Source organism: Lagenorhynchus albirostris, chromosome X (genome assembly GCF_949774975.1).
Source record: "Lagenorhynchus albirostris chromosome X, mLagAlb1.1, whole genome shotgun sequence".
Classification (NCBI taxonomy): domain Eukaryota; kingdom Metazoa; phylum Chordata; class Mammalia; order Artiodactyla; family Delphinidae; genus Lagenorhynchus; species Lagenorhynchus albirostris.
The window spans coordinates 11,768,738-11,788,443 of NC_083116.1; positions in this window are offsets into that span (position 1 = coordinate 11,768,738).

Below are 19,706 nucleotides of genomic sequence, written 5' to 3' on the forward strand. Positions count from 1 at the left end.
AGAGATAACAATATTAATATTTTAATATATCCCTCTACACCCTAGACATCTCTCCCCACCTCCTCCAATGGCATATAAGTAGAACCATAACGTACATCTTGTTGCATTTCTTGCCTTCTTCACTTAACATAATGTCATGGACTTCTTTCCATATCAACACCTATGTATCTAAGTGAATGTCAATTTAGTATACAGTATGACTCCACCCCCTCTCCTAGCAGATCTGCTCCTTTGTGATAGGGCAGCCCCTTCTGCCTCCAGGCTTTAGGCTGGTCCCACTAAATTCCAGTGAGTACTGTGATCTCACATGTGTTGTCCTCCATTAGACCTTCAGGCTGGCTTTGCACATCACATGGGTCAAGTCATAAAAATTCCAGGATCTAAGTTTTATTTTCCAGTCACTTCCAATCATTATTCTCATGGCAGTATTATTTATTGTTAGGACCTTCAGAGTCATCTTCAGGGTGGAAAAATTATATGTAGGTCTCATGGGACAATGTGCTAAGAAAAAGTATGTAGGCATCATTAATTTTTAATGCATTTATTGAGCATCTACTATGTGACAAGCACTGTTGTGGTAATAAACAAAACCAAAAATTCTTGTCCTTGTGCAACTTATTTTCTAGTGGGACTAGACAAACGGTAACCAAAGAAATATATCAGATGGTGATAATTGCTAAGAAGAAAAATAGAGCAGGGTAAGGGGCAGAGAGTGATCACAGGGGTGGTTATAGGTATATGTGTGTGCTGTTTCACCCACAGTACTAGGGATGACTTCTCTGATTAGAAGACAATTGGCAAGATATCTAAATGAATTGAGGGGCAAGTCCTGCAAATATCTGGGTAAAGAGCATTCCTGGCTGAGGGTTCAGGAAATGCAAAGGCCCTGATTTGAGGATATGCTTAGCATCTTTAAGGAACAGCATGGGGCTTCATTATGTTCTGAGCAAGAACAAAGTCAGGGGAGAGGTATGCTGCTTGGGACTGAAGGAGTAATGTTGATGGAATTCAAGAATGGCAGAACTCCAAATCTGTTGCCTTCTCTGAAAAAGGCAATGAGCTTCAGACTGAAAAGGTTAGAAAAGAACTTTAGTGAGAGTCAGCGGAAGACCAAAATTGAGATGAGAGTGTAAGAGAACACATAGGAGATATATAAATGAGTTTGAAAGTCCTTACTCAGGTGACTGTGTCCCCAAAGGAGAGAGCTTAGATAAAAAAGAAAACACACACACACACAGAATGCTATCATGCTATCATGCCAGAGTTTGAGGAATCAGAGAAAATAGGAGAGAACCTGAAATCAAGGAAATAAATACTTATTTTGATTTTCAAAAGTGGCAAAAGATTAGATGATTCTGGACATTACAAATTTATGAGCATGATGTTGATATCGGATAAAGCTATAAAAATGGAACATTAAATGGATGGTTTAGGTGCACCTAATAGAATTTGTAGTGGTTGCCAGGGTCATAAATGATCATTGGGACCAAAATAGGTTCACTAGGGACAAGGCATATCTGACTAACCTCAACTCCTTCTTTGGCAGGGTTTCCAGATTGGTAAACCTGGAAACATAGTAGGCAGAAAATCTGGACAGCATCAAGGCATTTGTAGGTACTGTCACTTGGATATTGAGCTGGAAGTAATCTGCTGGTGGTGTGCCATTGAGGTCTGTCTTGGTTAATGATTTTTTTTCTTTTTTTTTTTTTTTGCGGTATGCAGGCGTCTCACTGTTGTGGCCTCTCCCATTGTGGAGCACAGGCTCCGGACCCGCAGGCTCAGCGGCCATGGCTCATGGGCCCAGCCGCTCCGTGGCACGTGGGATCTTCCCGGACCGGGGCACGAACCCGTGTCCCCTGCATTGGCAGGCGGACTCTCAACCACTGCGCCACCAGGGAAACCCTGGTCAATGATTTTATTGATGACTTGCATCAATAGAAGGCCACTTATTAGACTTGGATATGACACAAAGCTGGAAAGGCTAGTAAATATCTTGGTTGACTGAAATGGGATCCCAAAATAATGTGACTTAGAAGAATGATGGGCAGAATTTAGACCAATGAAATTTAGTAGAGTACATGATTTTGCATTTGAGCACAAAAAGCACTCATGATAAGGAGCTTCAACTTTTAGTTGACTATAAGTTCTCCAGTGTGATATGGCCACCAAAAGAGCAAATGTGACCTTAAGACTTCATCATACTAGAAGGACATCTTTAAGATACTAGACAGTGAGTTCTCCGGAGGCAGGGACCCTGCTGAGCTTGTTCACTGTCACATATCCATGATCTAGCGTGGTACGTGCTGCATGGTATATACTCACTGATTGAATAATGTGGTGGCCCTGCTTTATTCTGCCTTGGTCGTCTCATAGCTAGATTTCTACTGTCAGATCTGTCTACTGCACTTTGATGGAGATATTGACAAGCTGCAGAGAGTGAGCAGGATGGTGAAAGGAATAAAAACCATATCCTATTGAGTCAATCAACAACTATATACTAAGTGCTAGATAAAGCATGCCCAGTCCCTGCCCTCATGATGCTTACATTTACTTGGAGAGATAGACAGACTTACAAACAGACAGCTAATCATCTTTCAGGGTAAAAAGATCATGATGGAGATGGGAAGGAGGGTTCTTTTCGAGATGATGGTCAGGGAAGGCCTCTCTGAGGAGCTGATATTTAAGCAAAATGAAGTAAGTAAACAAACCTTGCTGCTTTCTGAGGGAAGAGCATTTCTGGTAGCAGGAAGAAAAAGTGTAAAGTCATTGAGACAAGAATACGCTGTACATGTTTGAGGAACAGAAGGAAGCCACGTGTTACAGGTGAGGAGCAAGAGATTAGGCTAGAGAAGAAGCCAGGGCCTCCTTATGAGAAAAGTCACAAAAGCTGGGAACATTCAGACTGAATGGTAGTGGAGGGGGAGTGGGGTGGAGCTTCAGAAAAGGAACAGGCCATCTTCAAATACTTACAGGCCTGTGGTGCATAAGAGAGAGTAAATGTGTTCTGGAAGGCACCACTGGACTCCCATTGGATCAATGGGTTGAATCTACTGAAAAATTTCTGTTCAGTAAAAAGAACTTTATATCTGTCAGAACTATTTCCAGATGGATTGGGCTATTTCATAGAACAGTCATCACCATGTCACTGGAGAGATTTGAAGTGAGCTGAGGCTACCTCCCCACTTGGAGGGGTAGGGGGAGACCTGGAAGGGATATTCAAGGCTCAGGTGGGATTAGATTTGATGCCCTTTAAGGTGTGAGATTCTAGTAGTCTAAACTTATTTCCTGAAATAACACTCCCTTGATACTAATTATGGTCAAGGTAAATACTTGCTCGCTGATGAATCCAAGATTACACACGATGCTCAAGCTGAATTTAAGAGTTAAGACACTGAATCAAAATGTCAGAAAGCATCTGGGGGTCTTTTCATGCAATATGTAAGTGAAAAGGGTCTAGGAGGTACCAGATTTACTGAAGTTAATACTTACTATGTCTGACTACAGAAATGTCCTTAAATCGATGTTACTGGTGATAACTAAGGACAGGGTAGTCCCCCCACCCCATGTCTCTTTCCCTTGGACAACTCAGCGCCAATCACAGGAGCATTTCCAGCCATTCTTGCTCAGATTCCCTTGATAGCAGCAGTGTAAATAATCAGCACTGTTTGCCTCTGTTTAAAAACATGTCCTCCTCACCGTTCAAAAACTCATTCTTCTTCAACGCTGAGCCTACGGGGGCTGTTCAATTATGAGGTCATTCTGAAAGAATTCTGAAAGAAAAAAAAATGCATCGGCCTCTGCCTAAACGGTTAGAATGGGTTGTTAGAATGGGCCTGAATATATCAAATAACTGCGGTCCTCCACTTCCTTCTGGATCGACCTCAAAGACGGCTTTTTTTTAAACTATAGAACTGAGAACTATTGAGTTAAATTTTAGAAGTTTAAACTTCAGTGACTTAGACAAATGTGTAAGAGGTCCATGGTGAATTTGAATTCATCAAATGGCATCTTCCAATTGTGGAGGCCCAGGGAATGAAAGGAGGACCATTTTAATACTAAGTTGAGATAAAACAGAATTAAACAATTAAATTTGCTTCCTGGCTCCCTTCCCCCCACAAAGAAACTCATAACAAAATATATATATTTAAATTTTCCCTTCTTTTGGATTGTAAATGCTTTCCTCTCCTACTATGGTTGATAAAGAATGGATCACAAGGTTACATAAAGAATACAAAATATTTATCTTTCTTTTTAAATACAAAGAAGTATAAATAAAAAAGCAATAACTCACAGAAAAGAACTTAAGCAAGCACTTCACAGATGAGGAAATGTAAATGACCTATATACATATGAAAAGATGCTCAACCTCAACAGTGATCAGAGAAATGCAAATTATAACCCTAATGAGGTACCATATTGCCTAATAGGTAAGAAAATTTTTAAAGACTGATAACATTCAGAGTGGATGAAGCTCTGGGGAAAAGGGCATTCTTTTACTTTTTTTTTTTTTTTTTTTTTGCAGTAACTGGGCCTCTCACTGTTGTGGCCTCTCCCGTTGCGGAGCACAGACTCCGGGCGCGCAGGCTCAGCGGCCATGGCTCACGGGCCCAGCCGCTCCGCGGCATGTGGGATCTTCCCGGACCGGGGCACGAACCCGTGTCCCCTGCATCGGCAGGCAGACTCTTAACCACTGCGCCACCAGGGAAGCCCAAGGGCATTCTTATATATTGATAAACTAGTACAACTTTTTTGGAAGGGAAATCAGAAATATCCATCAATATTCTCAAGGCATATAACTTTGAGTCAAACATTTCACTTCTAGGAATCTGTCCTGCAAAAATACTCATATAAGTGTAGAAATGTATGTATAAGGTCAGAATCATTGCAATATTATTTGTAATGGTGAGAAATTTGAGAGGAAGCTAAATATTCATTAGTAAGGAACTGGTAAAATAAAATATGGCACAAACTCCGGAATACTAATGCTGCCATTGCAAAAAGTTAGTAGATCTGCATTACTGACATACAAGGATGTCCACAATAGACTGGTATATCACTGAGTTAGAACAGAGCAAGTTGTTCAATAGTATTCATTGTATGATCCCACTTCTGTTTTAAATATTTGTGTTTATAAATACACACATATATACATAAGTATATAAATGTGTATATTTATGTATGTATATTTATAGGTCTGTGTGTACATACATACATATGTGGGTCACACATGTGTGTATGTGGGTCACACATATGTGTGCATATGTGTATTTGTATAATCAGAAACAATGACTGGGGTGTGTGTGTGTGTGTTTGCATAAAAAAGGACTGGATGGATCCCTACCAAACTGTTAACAGTGATTATTCTTGAGGAGTGGAAGTGTAGAAAATGACTAAAAAATAAACTTTCATTGTAACTGTATAAATGTCAATAATACTATTAATAGCTAACATTTATTGAACACTTTACTATATACTAGATACATAAATGTTTGGTAAGTATTAACTCATTTAATCTCCATAATAATGCCAGGAGGTTAATACAACTATTATCTATATTTTAGAGATGAGGTAACAGGCACAGAGAGGCTAGGGAATTTACTCAAGCTCCATGTGGCTTGTCTGCAGTCTGGCTCCAGTGCCTGTATTATCGTGGATTATTATTTTTTTTAATAATTCACATACACTTCTTTTGTACATTTTAATTTCCTGCAATCCCCACACCCAGAAGTAACCATAATAACATTTTGGCATTTTTTTCCTCCAGTTTTTTTCTCTATACTTTTAATGTGATAACACAGTAAATACAACACTGTGTTCTTATTTTCTCAATTTATATTATTTCACAAACTCTTCCCCTGATATTTTCATGATAACCCAAAGAAAATTCCCAATGTTTATAAATATATTTTTAAGGATATAAAATATTGCATCGTTTGCATGTATCATACATTTATTTAAACATTCTCCCACTGTTATTTCTAACATTTTTGAAATAAAAGTTAACATGATAAACAATTCTGTGCATAATTTTTAGTCTACTTCCCTTCAGATAGACCCTCTTAAAATTGGAGTTAGAAATGGAGTCACTGGGTCAAAGGGAAACACATTTAAAAAATTTTTTTAATTGAAGTATAATTGATTTACAATGTTGTGTTAGTTTCAGGTGTAGAGCAAAATGATTCAGTTATATATATATATATACACACACACACACATATTCTTTTTCAGATTCTTTTCCATTATAGGTTATTAAAAGATACTGAACAGAGTTCCCTGTGCTATATAGTAAATCCTTGTTATTTATTTTATATACAGTAGTGTGTATCTGTTAATCCCAAGCTCCTAATCTATCCCTCCCCTCCTTCCCCTTTGGTAACCATAAGTTTGTTTTCTATGTCTGTGAGTCTATTTCTCTTTTGGAAATAAGTTCATTTGTATCATTTTTTTAGATTCCACATATAAGCGATATCATATATTTGTCTTTCTCTGTCCGACTTACTTCACTCAGTATGATAATCTCTAGGTCCATCCATGTTGCTGCAAATGGCATTATTTCATTCTTTTTTATGGCTGAGTAATATTCCATTATATATATGCACCACATCTTCTTTATCCATTCATCTGTCGATGGACACTTAGGTTGATTCCTTGCCTTGGTTATTGTAAATATTGCTGCAGTGAACATTGGGGTGCATGTATCTTTTCAAATTAGAATTTTCTTCGTTTCCAGATATATGCTCAGGAGTGGGACTGCTGGATCATATGGTAGTTCTATTTGTAGTTTGTTTGTTTTTTTTTTTTTTTTTGCAGTACGTGGGCCTCTCACTGTTGTGGCCTCTCCCGTTGCGGAGGGGCCCAGCCGCTCTGCGGCATGTGGGATCTTCCCAGACTGCGGCACGAACCCGTGTCGCCTGCATCGGCAGGCGTACTCTCAACCACTGCGCCACCAGGGAAGCCCATATTTGTAGTTTTTTAAGGAACCTCCATACTGTTCTCCATAGTGGCTGTACCAATTTACATTCCCACCAACAGCATAGGAGGGTTCCCTTTTCTCCACATTCCCTCCAGCACTTATTATCTGTGGACTTTTTGATGATGGCCATTCTGACTGGTGTGAGGTGGTACCTCACTGTAGTTTTTTTATTATTATTTATTTATTTACTTACTTGGCTGTGCTGGATCTTAGTTGAGGCACGTGAGATCTTCGTTGCCGCGTGCAGGATCTTCGTTGCAGCATGCAGGCTCTTAGTTGTGGCACGCAGACTCTTAGTTGCAGCATGCATGTGGGATCTGGTTCCCTGATCAGGGATCGAACCCGGGCCCCCTGCATTGGGAGCACGGAGTCTTAACCACTGGACCACCAGGGAAGTCCCCTCATTGTAGCTTTGATTTTCATTTCTCTAATAATTTGCCATGTTGAGTATCTTTTCATGTGCCTCTTGGCCATCTGTATGTCTTCTTTGGAGAAATGTCTATTTAGGTCTTCTGCCCATTTTTTGATTGGGTTGTCTGAGCTGTTTTTATATTTTGGAAATTAAGCCCTTGTTGGTTGCATTGTTTGCAAATATTTTCTCCCAGTCTGTAGGTTGTCTTTTCATTTTTGTTTATGGTTTCCTTTGCTGTGCAAAAGCTTATCTTTGATTAGGTCCCATTTGTTTATTTTTGCTTTTACTTCTATTGCCTTGGAAGACTGACCTAAGAAAACATTGCTACAATTTACATCAGAGAATGTTTAGCCTATGTTCTCTTCTAGGAGTTTTATGGTGTCATGTCTTATATTTAAGTCTTTAAGCCATTTTGAGTTTATTTTTGTGTATGGTGTGAGCGAGGGGAACACACTCTTTAAGGCTTTTGTTACATATTGCCAAATTTATTTCTACTTTTTCTACAAAGATGCCCTTTCTGGAACCTCAATGCCCCTTTCTTCCTGCAGTTTCACAGTGTGCTTACTTGCTGTATCAGTCTTTCCTGATACTTTCCTTTGTATTGAATGTACATATATATTGCAAAGGACCGCCACAATAAGGTTAGTTCATACATCCATCACCTCTCATAATTGCCACTGCGCGAATATATTATTTAATGATTCAAGAGGGGCAGTGCTTAACCTGAAGGACTAAATCTCTAATGGCAGCATTTTAGGGTACAGTGGCAAAAAGAGAGAGAAGGGCTGGGACTGTGGGATCTTCCTGGCACCTCTGCTCATACCATCAAGCATCAGGCTGTTGGGCTGGTTATATAAACAAGTCACTGATACAAATCTCTCACAGCTGTGAAGGGTTCTAGAATTTCTACTGAAAAGGAGCAACAAAAAGCCTTCAACCACAAGACCACCTCCACTTCACTGCAGCCACTAGCTTCTAGGTCAAGCCCCAGATCTACTCATTATCACTAAATACAGGCTGTCCTCACCGTGCATAGCAGTGTGGGATGTTGAAAATGACTCCCAACTGAAACAGTGCAAAGCAATCATTGGGGAAAATTCCAATTGTTCTGTGACATTTAAAATTTTTGGGCAAAATGGTGAAAACTCACTATTTCACGATAAGTGTATAGAGAGAACGAAAAATCGTAAAAATAATATTTACTTAGTACACTGTAATTTAAAACATTAGAAACATTGAGAAGTAAGTGTTCCATGTCTTTGTAAAAAACTTATCAAGGGTAGTTTGAATAGTACTTACCTCCTTCTTCCCATAACTTACAATACTAAGAGAACCTCTCTTCAGGCTTCGGTGAATTGCCCTACTCCTTTTGAAGTTTGGATCGGTTTCCACCATTTTATCCTTTGCACTTTCTATACTGTGAAATATCTCTGAGTTCCTTCAGTGAACTTTTTGCTGGCGTCACCTCCTCTGGGATATCTATTCTTTATGTTACAACTTTCCTCATTTATGTTAGAAAGTTTACCTGCACTGAGTTCCTCTGGCTGCATAGCATGGGTCTGTCAAATGGGGGCAGTGTCAACATTACCATGGTCCCTTGGTCAGCTATTTCTTCTATCATGCCATATACCTTTGATTAGAGTGTCACTTTCAGCTCTATAATTTTTCATTTCTTTGCTGCACTTTCATTTTTGTTGGCCAATTCCTCCTTTTCTGATTATTCATTTTTATAAACTGTGTGGGTTTATCACTGCGAATCAAGGAGGTGACGCAAGTACACACTGTCCATACATAAACTGAATAACATGTATCACCAATACCAATCACCAACAGACTTTAAAAGAAGTGAAGTGATTGTTCACTGATGGTGATGCACATCTGTTACTTATGTAGTGACTTGTGGACTGAAAAGAGCAACCAGCACAATCTGTACTTTATGTAATTACTCAGTATGTGATGATAACTGAAATGTGAAGTGTGTTATTAGGGACGCATTATTTAACTAAACTGTGGTAATCAAATTTGTGGATATCAGAACCATGCACCTCACTTGCTTTCAGTTTATTCTAAACACAGCAGCCAGAGCAATCTTGCTAAAGCAGCAATCACATCTGACCCTCCTCTGCTCAAAACACACCGATGACTGCCATCTTCCTCAGAGTAAAAGCCAAAGCCCTTCCTGTGATCTACGAGGGCCTCGTGACCTGGCCCTCCTCTTCTACTACTCTTCATCTCACTTCCTCCTCTCCAGCTACACTGGCCTCCTTGCTGTTCTTTGCATTCAAAGCATTCTTCTGTCTCAAGGCCTTTCCATTGGCTGTCCCCTTGGCCTAGGACTCTCTCCCGCAAGATGTCCACCTGGATAACTTCCTCACTTCTTTTAAGCCTTTGAACAAAACTAACTTTCTCATAGAGGCCCATGCTAGCCACCCTACTTAATCCTGCAACCTGCTTCCTGCTCCGAGACCCAGCATGCTCAATCCACCTTCCCTGGCTCTGCCTTTTCTTTTTCCGGTAGCACCTATTACTGTCCAACATACTATACAATTTACTTATTTTAAAATATCTATTGTTTAAACTCTACTCAGTGCTCTGTGGTGACCTAAATGGGAAGGAAATCCAAAAAAAGAGGGGATATATGTATACATATAGCTGATTCAATTTACTGTGCAGTAGAAACTAACACAACATTGTAAAGCAACTATACTCCAATAAAAATTAATTATAAAAAGAAAGAAAGAAAGAAAAAAATTAGTTTGGTGGTTAGATGCAAGGAATGCTATATGCTGACAGTTACCGAGGTGTATTCTCTATGGGTCCCCCACAAACCCGCCCGAACCATATGGGTTTCCAGAATCATACATACAGATGATGATGGGGTCACCATTCAGGCTGCTCTCCAGAAAAAAATGAGAACGAGAACCTCTAAACAGAGACAAAAAAAATAAATAAAAAGAAAAATTGGCCTTCCCTGGTGGCCCAGTGGTTGACAGTCTGCCTGCCGATGCAGGGGACACGGGTTCGTGCCCGGGTCCGGGAAGATCCCACACGCCGCGGAGCGGCTGGGCCCGTGAGCCATGGCCGTTGGGCCTGCGCGTCCGGAGCCTGTGCTCCGCAACGGGAGAGGCCACAACAGTGAGAGGCCCGCGTACCGCAAAAAAAAAAAAGAAAAATTGTTTATATTCTTTCTCCCCTCACAATAGTGTAAGGTCCATGAAGGCAGGGAACTCCGTATGTTTGATTCACTGCTGTTTTCCAAGTAGTTAGAATAGTGTTTGGCATAGAGTAGGTGCAGAGTGAATAACTATTAAGTGAATAAATGGAATAATCCATCCCACTATTCCCAAGCAGGTTCTTCTCAAACCAGGTGTTACAAATCTTTTTCAGAAAACAAGGTCACCCTAGGACTAAGGCACCAGGGTTGATGGGGGAAAAAAAAACCCCAAACAGACAAGATGTCAAGTTGTATGTCTTGCAGAATAGCCTGAGAGAAGATTAATCCCAGGGAACTCATTCAATTAGGTGAGAACATGAAACTTGCCACAGCTGCTTTTCAGAGTAGACAAAAGAGCAGAGCTCATCATTCTCTCTCCTCTAAGAGGCCCAGCCATTTCCCGAAGGAACACACCTGTAATTTAAATCTTTCACTGGTTAAAACAGATTCGGGGAAGATATGTGAATCGTCTCTTAAGCTGTATCTACAAAGCAAATCCCCCAAAGCACCCACAGTTCCTTTCCAATTTACCTCAACCCTTAGCAAAGCCACAGACTCTACCATGGTGCTTAAAATAAGGAGTGCTCCAGAGATTCTTTGATTATCACCTTGCTTCCACACATAAACAGATGCTTCCTTTTTCACCTTTAAGCAAAGGGAATCCTAATCCTCTTCCATAGCTCAATGTTTTCTAATTCTCAGAGAATGTGTCCTCATTCACTATCTACCTGCAAGTGAAGGTCACTTATTTTCTCTTCCTCCTACAGAGATGAACTGATCTTCATCTTGATTCATATATTCAACTCAAATTCATTCTTTTCATCGTCAAACTGAATAACACCCATTCACTTCACTTTTTATCATACAGTTCTAATTTTCCAGCCCTTTCAAATGTCTTTTTTAAAAAGTTCTCCACACACTGGGTGCGATGACCTTTTTGATGCAGGCCAGGCCAACTGCTCCACCCACTAAGCTGATTTCTGGCGGTAGCAGTACTTCCCAGCTTGCTGAAGTTCTGAAGTGCAGATTATCCCCACTTCCTGGGCAACAGTCTGGTCATTCTTCAGGAATGCCTATTTTGTCTTGGATCAAGTTCTCTCTTTCTCTGTGTTAGACTCCTAGTTTTGCACCTAAAATATTCCTGGAAACTTATACTGAAGTCCAGTGCTTGCCCCACTTGTGATTCCAGAAATCATCCTGGGAGAATATGAGGTCTCCATGAGAATATTTAAATTTTGTGCTTTTATTTTGATGCTTATCTAAAAAAGACCTTTATGTAGGCATGCTATGAGTCATCTGGATGGCCACCTTCTAATAGAAGATTGACATATGGTTCCTGGGCTCGACTCTGCTTTTGATTTAAGATCAAGGAGGTTCCAAGCAGTGATATTTGAATTGTAGTGGGCTAATGGGTAAAGAAGGGAAGCAAAGGCCAGATGTGTGTTGTAAAAGCAAAGGTTTCACCATCTGTTTTGAAAAATATATATTCAATATATGTTGAATTTTTGCAGATAATAATGTGGTCAGCCAGATATGCCATCAATTAGAGATGTATGTCTGCAATACTAGCCTGTGAAATCTGACTTAAATAGTCTAAGGAATTCTATGGTGCTGAGAGAACTTAAATATTGGTGTACAATTATTCTTAGAGTAATCTGACCATGTGTATTTATTATAAAGAACATATAACACATCAGGTAATTAAATTCTAATTAAAAAAATAAAGAATCTTAGACCAGAAGAAAAAAAAAAGCCAAAGGTTTCACAGTGGTTTGAATGGAAAAAAAGGAGGGAAGACTGAGTCACCACTCAGTAGTATAAGCATCCCATTTTTAATTTAAACTAATTTAAATTGAATTCCTGCCACTTACAACCAAAAGAGTCTAGACTAATGCAAGTTCTAAATAAAATGTGTAAAAGTTTAAAAATAGACCAACAAATAGGAAAGATTGGAAACCATTCTAGGGTCTATCAAACAGAATGTATCAAGTAAATAATGACAGGTACATTCCCACTGTAGGGCGCTCATCCTCTGATACACTGATATGGAAAGATCTCCAGGATATACTATTAAGTGAAAAGTGCACAGCGCAAAGCAGTATATACAGTATATTGCCATTTGTATAAGAAAGCGTAAAAATGTATATATTTGCTTTCATTTTCATAAAGAATCACTATCTATAGGGGCTGGGGGCAGGTAAATGGTACTATATGTGAGAGTAAGACTTTTCTGTGGGTTCCTTGTTATATCAGTTTGACTTTCGAACCATGAAAATGTGCTACCTATTCAAAACCATAATAATAACAAATATATCTACAGACTATTAGAGGGTGGCATCTGTTTCCAATGAGCTAGTAAATATAACCCCTCATTAAACTTTTCCCTTAGACACTCTCTTCTGGGATCTATTTCTAGCATTTGGTATTTTTTTCCTTTACAACTGAGCACAGCTCTCCACCTGAGAATACCCAGAGCAGCTGGTAGCCTCAACAAACTTGTCTCTTCTGAGAACTGTTTGAATAAATCCGACCAGAAAGTAAATTATGCATGTTTTCAAACTTCAGTTGGAATTAGAGCGAATTAGAGTATTCAGATAAAATTTGAATCCAATTAGTCCAAAAGGAAAAAAAAATACACTTTATTTCTACTGACCTCTAACTAAAATGAAACAGTGCCTTTTGTTATGGTGTAAGCAACAGACCAAAGTAATATCAACAACACTTATGACTTGATCACCAATAGAAATCACAGATATTCTCATATCACGTTACAATTGTTGTAGATATCTCAAAATATCATGCTCATCAGTACCTCAAAATTATAATAGTTATTAAACCCACCAATAGATCTTGTTATTTCCAAGTTCATAAAGATATACCTATATCTATACTTATCTACGTAAAACTATATTATAAATTTTCAAATAGTTGAATAACTTTTTCCATGTGATTGGTTCCTCAGTAATACTATGTATTTTAGCTTTGAAGTGCTAAAACTATAAAACTCTTAGAAGAAAAAACACAGGCGTAAATCTCCATGACCTTGGATTAGGCAATGGTTTGTAGAACATGACACCAAAAGTGTAAACAACTAAAGAAAAAATAGATAAATTGGACTTCATCAAAAGTTAAAACTTTCGTGATTCATATGATACCATCAAGAAAGTGAAAACACAACCCACAATATGGGAGAAACTGTTTGCCAATAATATATCTGACAAGGGACCTGTATCCACAACATATAAAGAACACCTAAAAAACAATAATAAAAAGACAACCCAATTAAAACATGGACAAAGCATTTGAATATACATTTCTCCAAAGATACACAAATGGCCAATAAACACATGAAAAGGTGCTTAACAGCATTAGTCATTAGGGAAGTGCAAATCAAAACCAAAATGAGATACTACTTTATACCACTAGGATGACGATAATTTTTTTTAAATTAATAGCAAGTGTTGGTAGAGATGACAGAAATTGGAAGCCTCCTACATTGCTGGTGGGAGCTGCTTTGGAAAACAGTTTGACAGTTCCTTAAAAGGTTAAACATAGAGCTACCATGTGACCTAGCAATTCCACTCCTATGTATATGCCCAAGAGGAATGAAAACATATGTCTATACAAAAACTTGTACACCAGTGTTCATAGCAGCATTATTCATAATAGCCAAAAAGCGAAGACAATCCAAATGTCCATCAACTGGCAAACCGGTAAACAAAATGTGGTATATCTATATGCTAGACTATGATTCAGCCAAATAAGCCAGACACAAAAAGACAAATATTGTATGGTTGCACTTACATGAGGAAACTACAACAGTTCTGTCTACAATAGTTTCTGTCATAGAGACAGAAGGTAGAATAGTGGTTACCAGGGATTGGGGGTAGAGGAGAATGGGACTTTATTATTTAATGGGTACAGATTATGAAAAATTCTAGAGATGGATGGTGGTGATGGTTGCACAACAACGTGAATGTTTAGTGCCACTGAACTGTATACTTTAAAATGGTTAAATTGGCCAATTTTAAGTTATACATATTTTGCCACATTAAAAAAAGGAATGAAGTATTGATATGTACTACAGCATGGATGAGCCTTGAAAACATTAAGTGAAAGAAACCAGACACAAAACCTGTATATCATATCATCCCATTGATATGCTGTATCCAGAATAGGTACACATATAATGATAGGAAGTAGATTAGTGGTTGCCCAGGGCCAAGAGAGAAGGGGAGGATGGAGATTTACTGCTAATGAGTACAAGATTTCCTTTGGGGATCATGATAATATTTTATAATTCAATATCATCGATTCTTGCACAGCTCTGTAAATATACCGAAAACCCATTGATTGTATACTATAAATAGGTAAATTTGATGATAGATAAAATATATCTGAATAAAACTCTTTAAAAAACTGGAAAGAAAGATGCAAAATTTTCATTATTTGTAGATGCTTTGATTGTATACCAGGCAAGTCCAACAAAATCAACAGAAAAATCTTATAAACAATAAGATGCAGTAGAGTGAATGGATACCAAAATGATATATAACAACAAATACATTTCTATATGTAAACCACAACTACTTAGAAAGCATAAAGGAAAGATAGACCCCCATTTATAAGAGAAAAATGACCTATGAATAAAGTTATCAAGCAAAATATAATATGTAGATGAAAAATTTTTAAATGCAACTAAGGTACATAAAGGAATAATTATAATGGAAAGACATACTTTACCCCTGGCTAGAAATACTCAATATTATAAAGATATCAATTCTCCCTAAATTAATCACTACCTTTAACATGGTCCCAATAAAAATACAAATAAAATTTGAGGGCAAAAACACAGTCAAAGATTCTTATGAAAAAAAATACAATAGCCAGAAGAACTCTGAAGGAGAAAAGCAATGAGAGGGGATAGACCTACCTCATATAAAGCGTATTATAAAGCTTCATTAATTAAAGCCATTTGAAACAGGTGCACGATTAGACAGACAAATCAATGGAAAACAGATCCAAATACATATGGGAATTAAGTGTATGATAAATTTGGTATTTTACATTAGTAAGGAAACACTAAATGGTAGTGGGATGACTTTAACAGGCCTTTCAAAGCCTGACATAAACCCCAAAACCATAAAAAGAAAAGATTTATAGATCTGACTACATAAAAGTAAAAATTTCTGCATAGAGAAAAAATAATAAAAGACAAACACTAATGCCATACAGAATCTTGCCTCAGGGTCTGTGCACTTGCTGTTCCCTCTCATCGGAATTCTCTTTTCCCAGATGGATACAGGCTCATTCTATCTTTACCTCTTTGAGTGCTCCTTCTTAGTTTCCCTTGCTGCCTCGTACTCATCTCTCCACCCAGGCCTCAATCTCTAGACCCTCTCTCTTCAGTATCTACATTCACTACTCCCTTGGTGACTTCATCTTGTCTCATACCTTTCAACTGCATTTGTTTGTAGTCAACCCTCAAATATAAACATATATATATATATATCCCAGATTTCTCTCTAGAACACCAGTCTAGAACACATCCAGCTTCCTACTTGGCATCGTCACTTAGTTGTCTAATAAACAGTTTACGTGCAAAACTGAATTCTTGATCTTCCCTCACCCTTCCAAAACTTCTTTAATCACAAACTTTCCCATCTCGGTTGATGGCAACTCCATCATTCCAGTGTTGGGGCCAAAAATCTTATAGTCATCCTTGACTCCTCTCTTCTCATACCCTACATTCAGTATGTCAGGAAACATTTTTATTTTTACCTTCAAAATATAAGCAGAATCCAATCACTTTTGCCCTTACCATTGCTGACACCCTGTTGCAAGTCATCATCATCCCCTGCCTGGGTGATGACAGTAGCCTTTTAATGATTCTCTTTACTTCTCTCTTTCCTCCGTAAAGTCTGTTTTCAACTCAGCACTCAGATTGATCCTTCAAAAATGAAAGTTATGTCACATCACTCGTCTGTATAAAACTCTCCAGTGGTTCTCATCCATTTCAGAGTAAAAGCCAAAATCCATTCAATGGCCCACAAGGCCCTTCATGATGTCATCTATTTAAACTTGCAAACTCTCGATCTGGCACTCCTGAGCCCTCTTAGCCTACTTTACTTCTTTTACCCATAGCACATACCACCTACTAACAGTACACATTGAATTTATTATTACATTTATTGCTTGTTTCTTCCCCCACTTGATTGTGTGAACCACGGGGGCAAGGTTTCTTTTTTGTCTGCCTTGTTTTCTGCTGTAACGCAAGAGTCTAGAATTGTGCTTGGCACAGTGTAAGTACTCAATAAATATTTTTGAAATGAATGAATATCTGCATGTCTTACCTCCTCATTTCCTTCAGGTTTCTGCCCAAATGTCACCTTATTAGAAAGGCCTTCCCTGGCCACTATGTATAAAATAGCAACTCCCCCATCTCAGGCATTTCCTACTTCTTTTACAATGCTTTATTATTTTATTCTACTTAGCATCACCTGGAATATTATTTTTTATATTGCCTGTCTCTCTCCATTAAAATATAAGTTCTATGAGGGCAGGGACTTTGTTTTTTTCACCACTGTTCCCCAAAACCAAGCACACTACTTGACACTTAGTAGGCGTTCAATAAATATCTCATGAAAGAGTGAACAAACACCACAGATAAAGGGGGTATTTTCTTAATATTTATTAAGAAATAATGCCCTCCTTTGACAAAGGAGGCAAGAATATACAATGGAGAAAAGGCAGTCTCTTGAGCAAGTGATGTTGAGAAAGCTGGATAACCTCATGTAAATCAGTGAAGTTAGAACACTCCCTCACACCATACACAAAAATAAACTCACAATGGATTAAAGGCCTAAATATAAAACATGACACCCTAAAACCCCAGAAGAGAACATAGGCAAACATTCGCTGACATAAATCATAGTGATCTTTCCTTAGGTCAGTCTCCCGAGGCAATAGAAATAAAAGCAAAAATAAACAAATGGGACCTAATCAAACTTACAAGCTCTTGCACAGCAAAGGAAACCATAAACAAAAGGAAAAGACAACCTATGGACTGCGAGACAATATTTGCAAACGATGTGACTGACAAGGGCTTAATTTCTAAAATATACAAATAGCTCATATAACTCAATATCAAAAAACCCCAAACAACCCAATGAAAAAATGGGCAGAAGACCTAAATGGACATTTCTCCAAAGAAAACATACAGATGGCCAAAAAATACATGAAAAGATGCTCAAGATCACTAATTATCAGAGAAATGCAAATCAAAACTACAATGAGGTATCACCTCACACAGGTCAGAATGGCCATCAACAAAAAGTCTACAAACAATAAATGCTGAACAGGGTGTGGAGAAAAGGGAACCCTCTTACACTGTTGGTGGGAATGTAAACTGGTACAGCCACTATGGAGAACAGTATAGAGGTTCCTTAAAAAACTACAAATAGAGCTACCATATGATCCTGCAATCCTACTCCAGGGCATATATCTGGAGAAAACCATAATTCGAAAAGATACATGCACCCCAATGTTCATTGCAGCACTATTTACAGTAGCCAAGACATGGAAGCAAACTAAATGTCCATCAACAGAGGAATGGATAAAGAAGATGTGGTATATATATAAATGGACTCTTACTCAGCCATAAAAAAGAACAAAATAATGCCATTTGCAGCGACATGGATGGACCTAGAGATTATCATACTGAGTGAAGTAAGGCAGACAGAGAAAGACAAATATCATATGATATCACTCATATGTGGAATCTAATTTTTAAAAAAATGATACAAATAAACTTATTTACAAAACAAAAACAGACTCACAGATTTCGAAAACAAACTTAGGGTTACCAAAGGGGAAACACGGGGTGGGGAGGGATAAATTAGGAGCTTGGAATTAACAGACACACACTACTATATATAAAATAGATAGCCAACAAGGACCTACTATATAGCACAGGGAACTCTACTCAATATTCCATAATAACATATATGGGTAAAGAATCTGAAAAAGAATGAATATATGTATAACTGAATCACTTTGCTGTACACCTGAAACTAACACAACATTGTAAATCAACTATACTTCAATAAAAATTTTTTTAAAAGATAGGTGAAAGAAAAAAAAAAACTAAAAATAGAGTTACCATATGATTCTGCAATCCCTCTCCTGGGCATATATCCAGAAAAGATGACAACTCTAATTCAGCGGTCCCCAACCTTTTTTGGCACCAGGGACTGGTTTCATGGAAGACAATTTTTCCATGGACGGGAGGTGGGGGGATGGTTTCAGGATGATTCAAGCGCATTACATTTATTGTGCACTTTATTTCTATTATTATTACATTGTAATGTATAATGAAGTAATTATACAACTCACCATAATGCAGAAATCAGTCGAAGCCCTGAGCTTGTTTTCCTGTAACTAGATGGTCCCATCTGGGGGTGACGGGAGACTGTGACACCTGACGTGTGTTGCTTATGTCCAGTCTACTCCGTAATCTCATTTTGGTTGCTGTCACTGCAGAAAACCCTGCTTCACAAAGACAGGATGCTGGAAATGGAAGCAGGCTTTTCAGTGCTTTCGTGGCAATCTCAGGATATTCCACCTTGACTTTAATCCAGAACGTATGGAGATTTGAAGTTGTCTCAAACATACTTTTAAGGCCGCAGTCATTTGTGATCTCAAGCAGCTGATCCTCTTCTAGCACCGACAAAGTCGATTCACCTGGCTTATTCACAAATGGGCCGCGGATCCATTCCTTCCCAGTTCGGGGGTCTTTCGTGGTTGGGAAGTAACGCTCAAACTCTTTTGAAAGCTGAGGTAGGCGATCATGCGCCAGCTGGGAGAAAGAAGGCCCTGGCTCCGTCTCTTTCAAAATCTCTGCTACTGTCTGAAACATGTCAAAAATCCCAATGTTCACTCGTCGGCCCCATAATTCCAGTTTGGCTTTGAATGCAGCCACTTTATCTGCCGACTTGAACACAGTTGTTGTTCCCCCCTGAAGTGACAGATTGAGTTCGTTGAGCAGGGTGGACAGTTCGCACAGGTAAGCAAGTTTTGCAACCCATTCTGTGTCACTGAAATGTGCT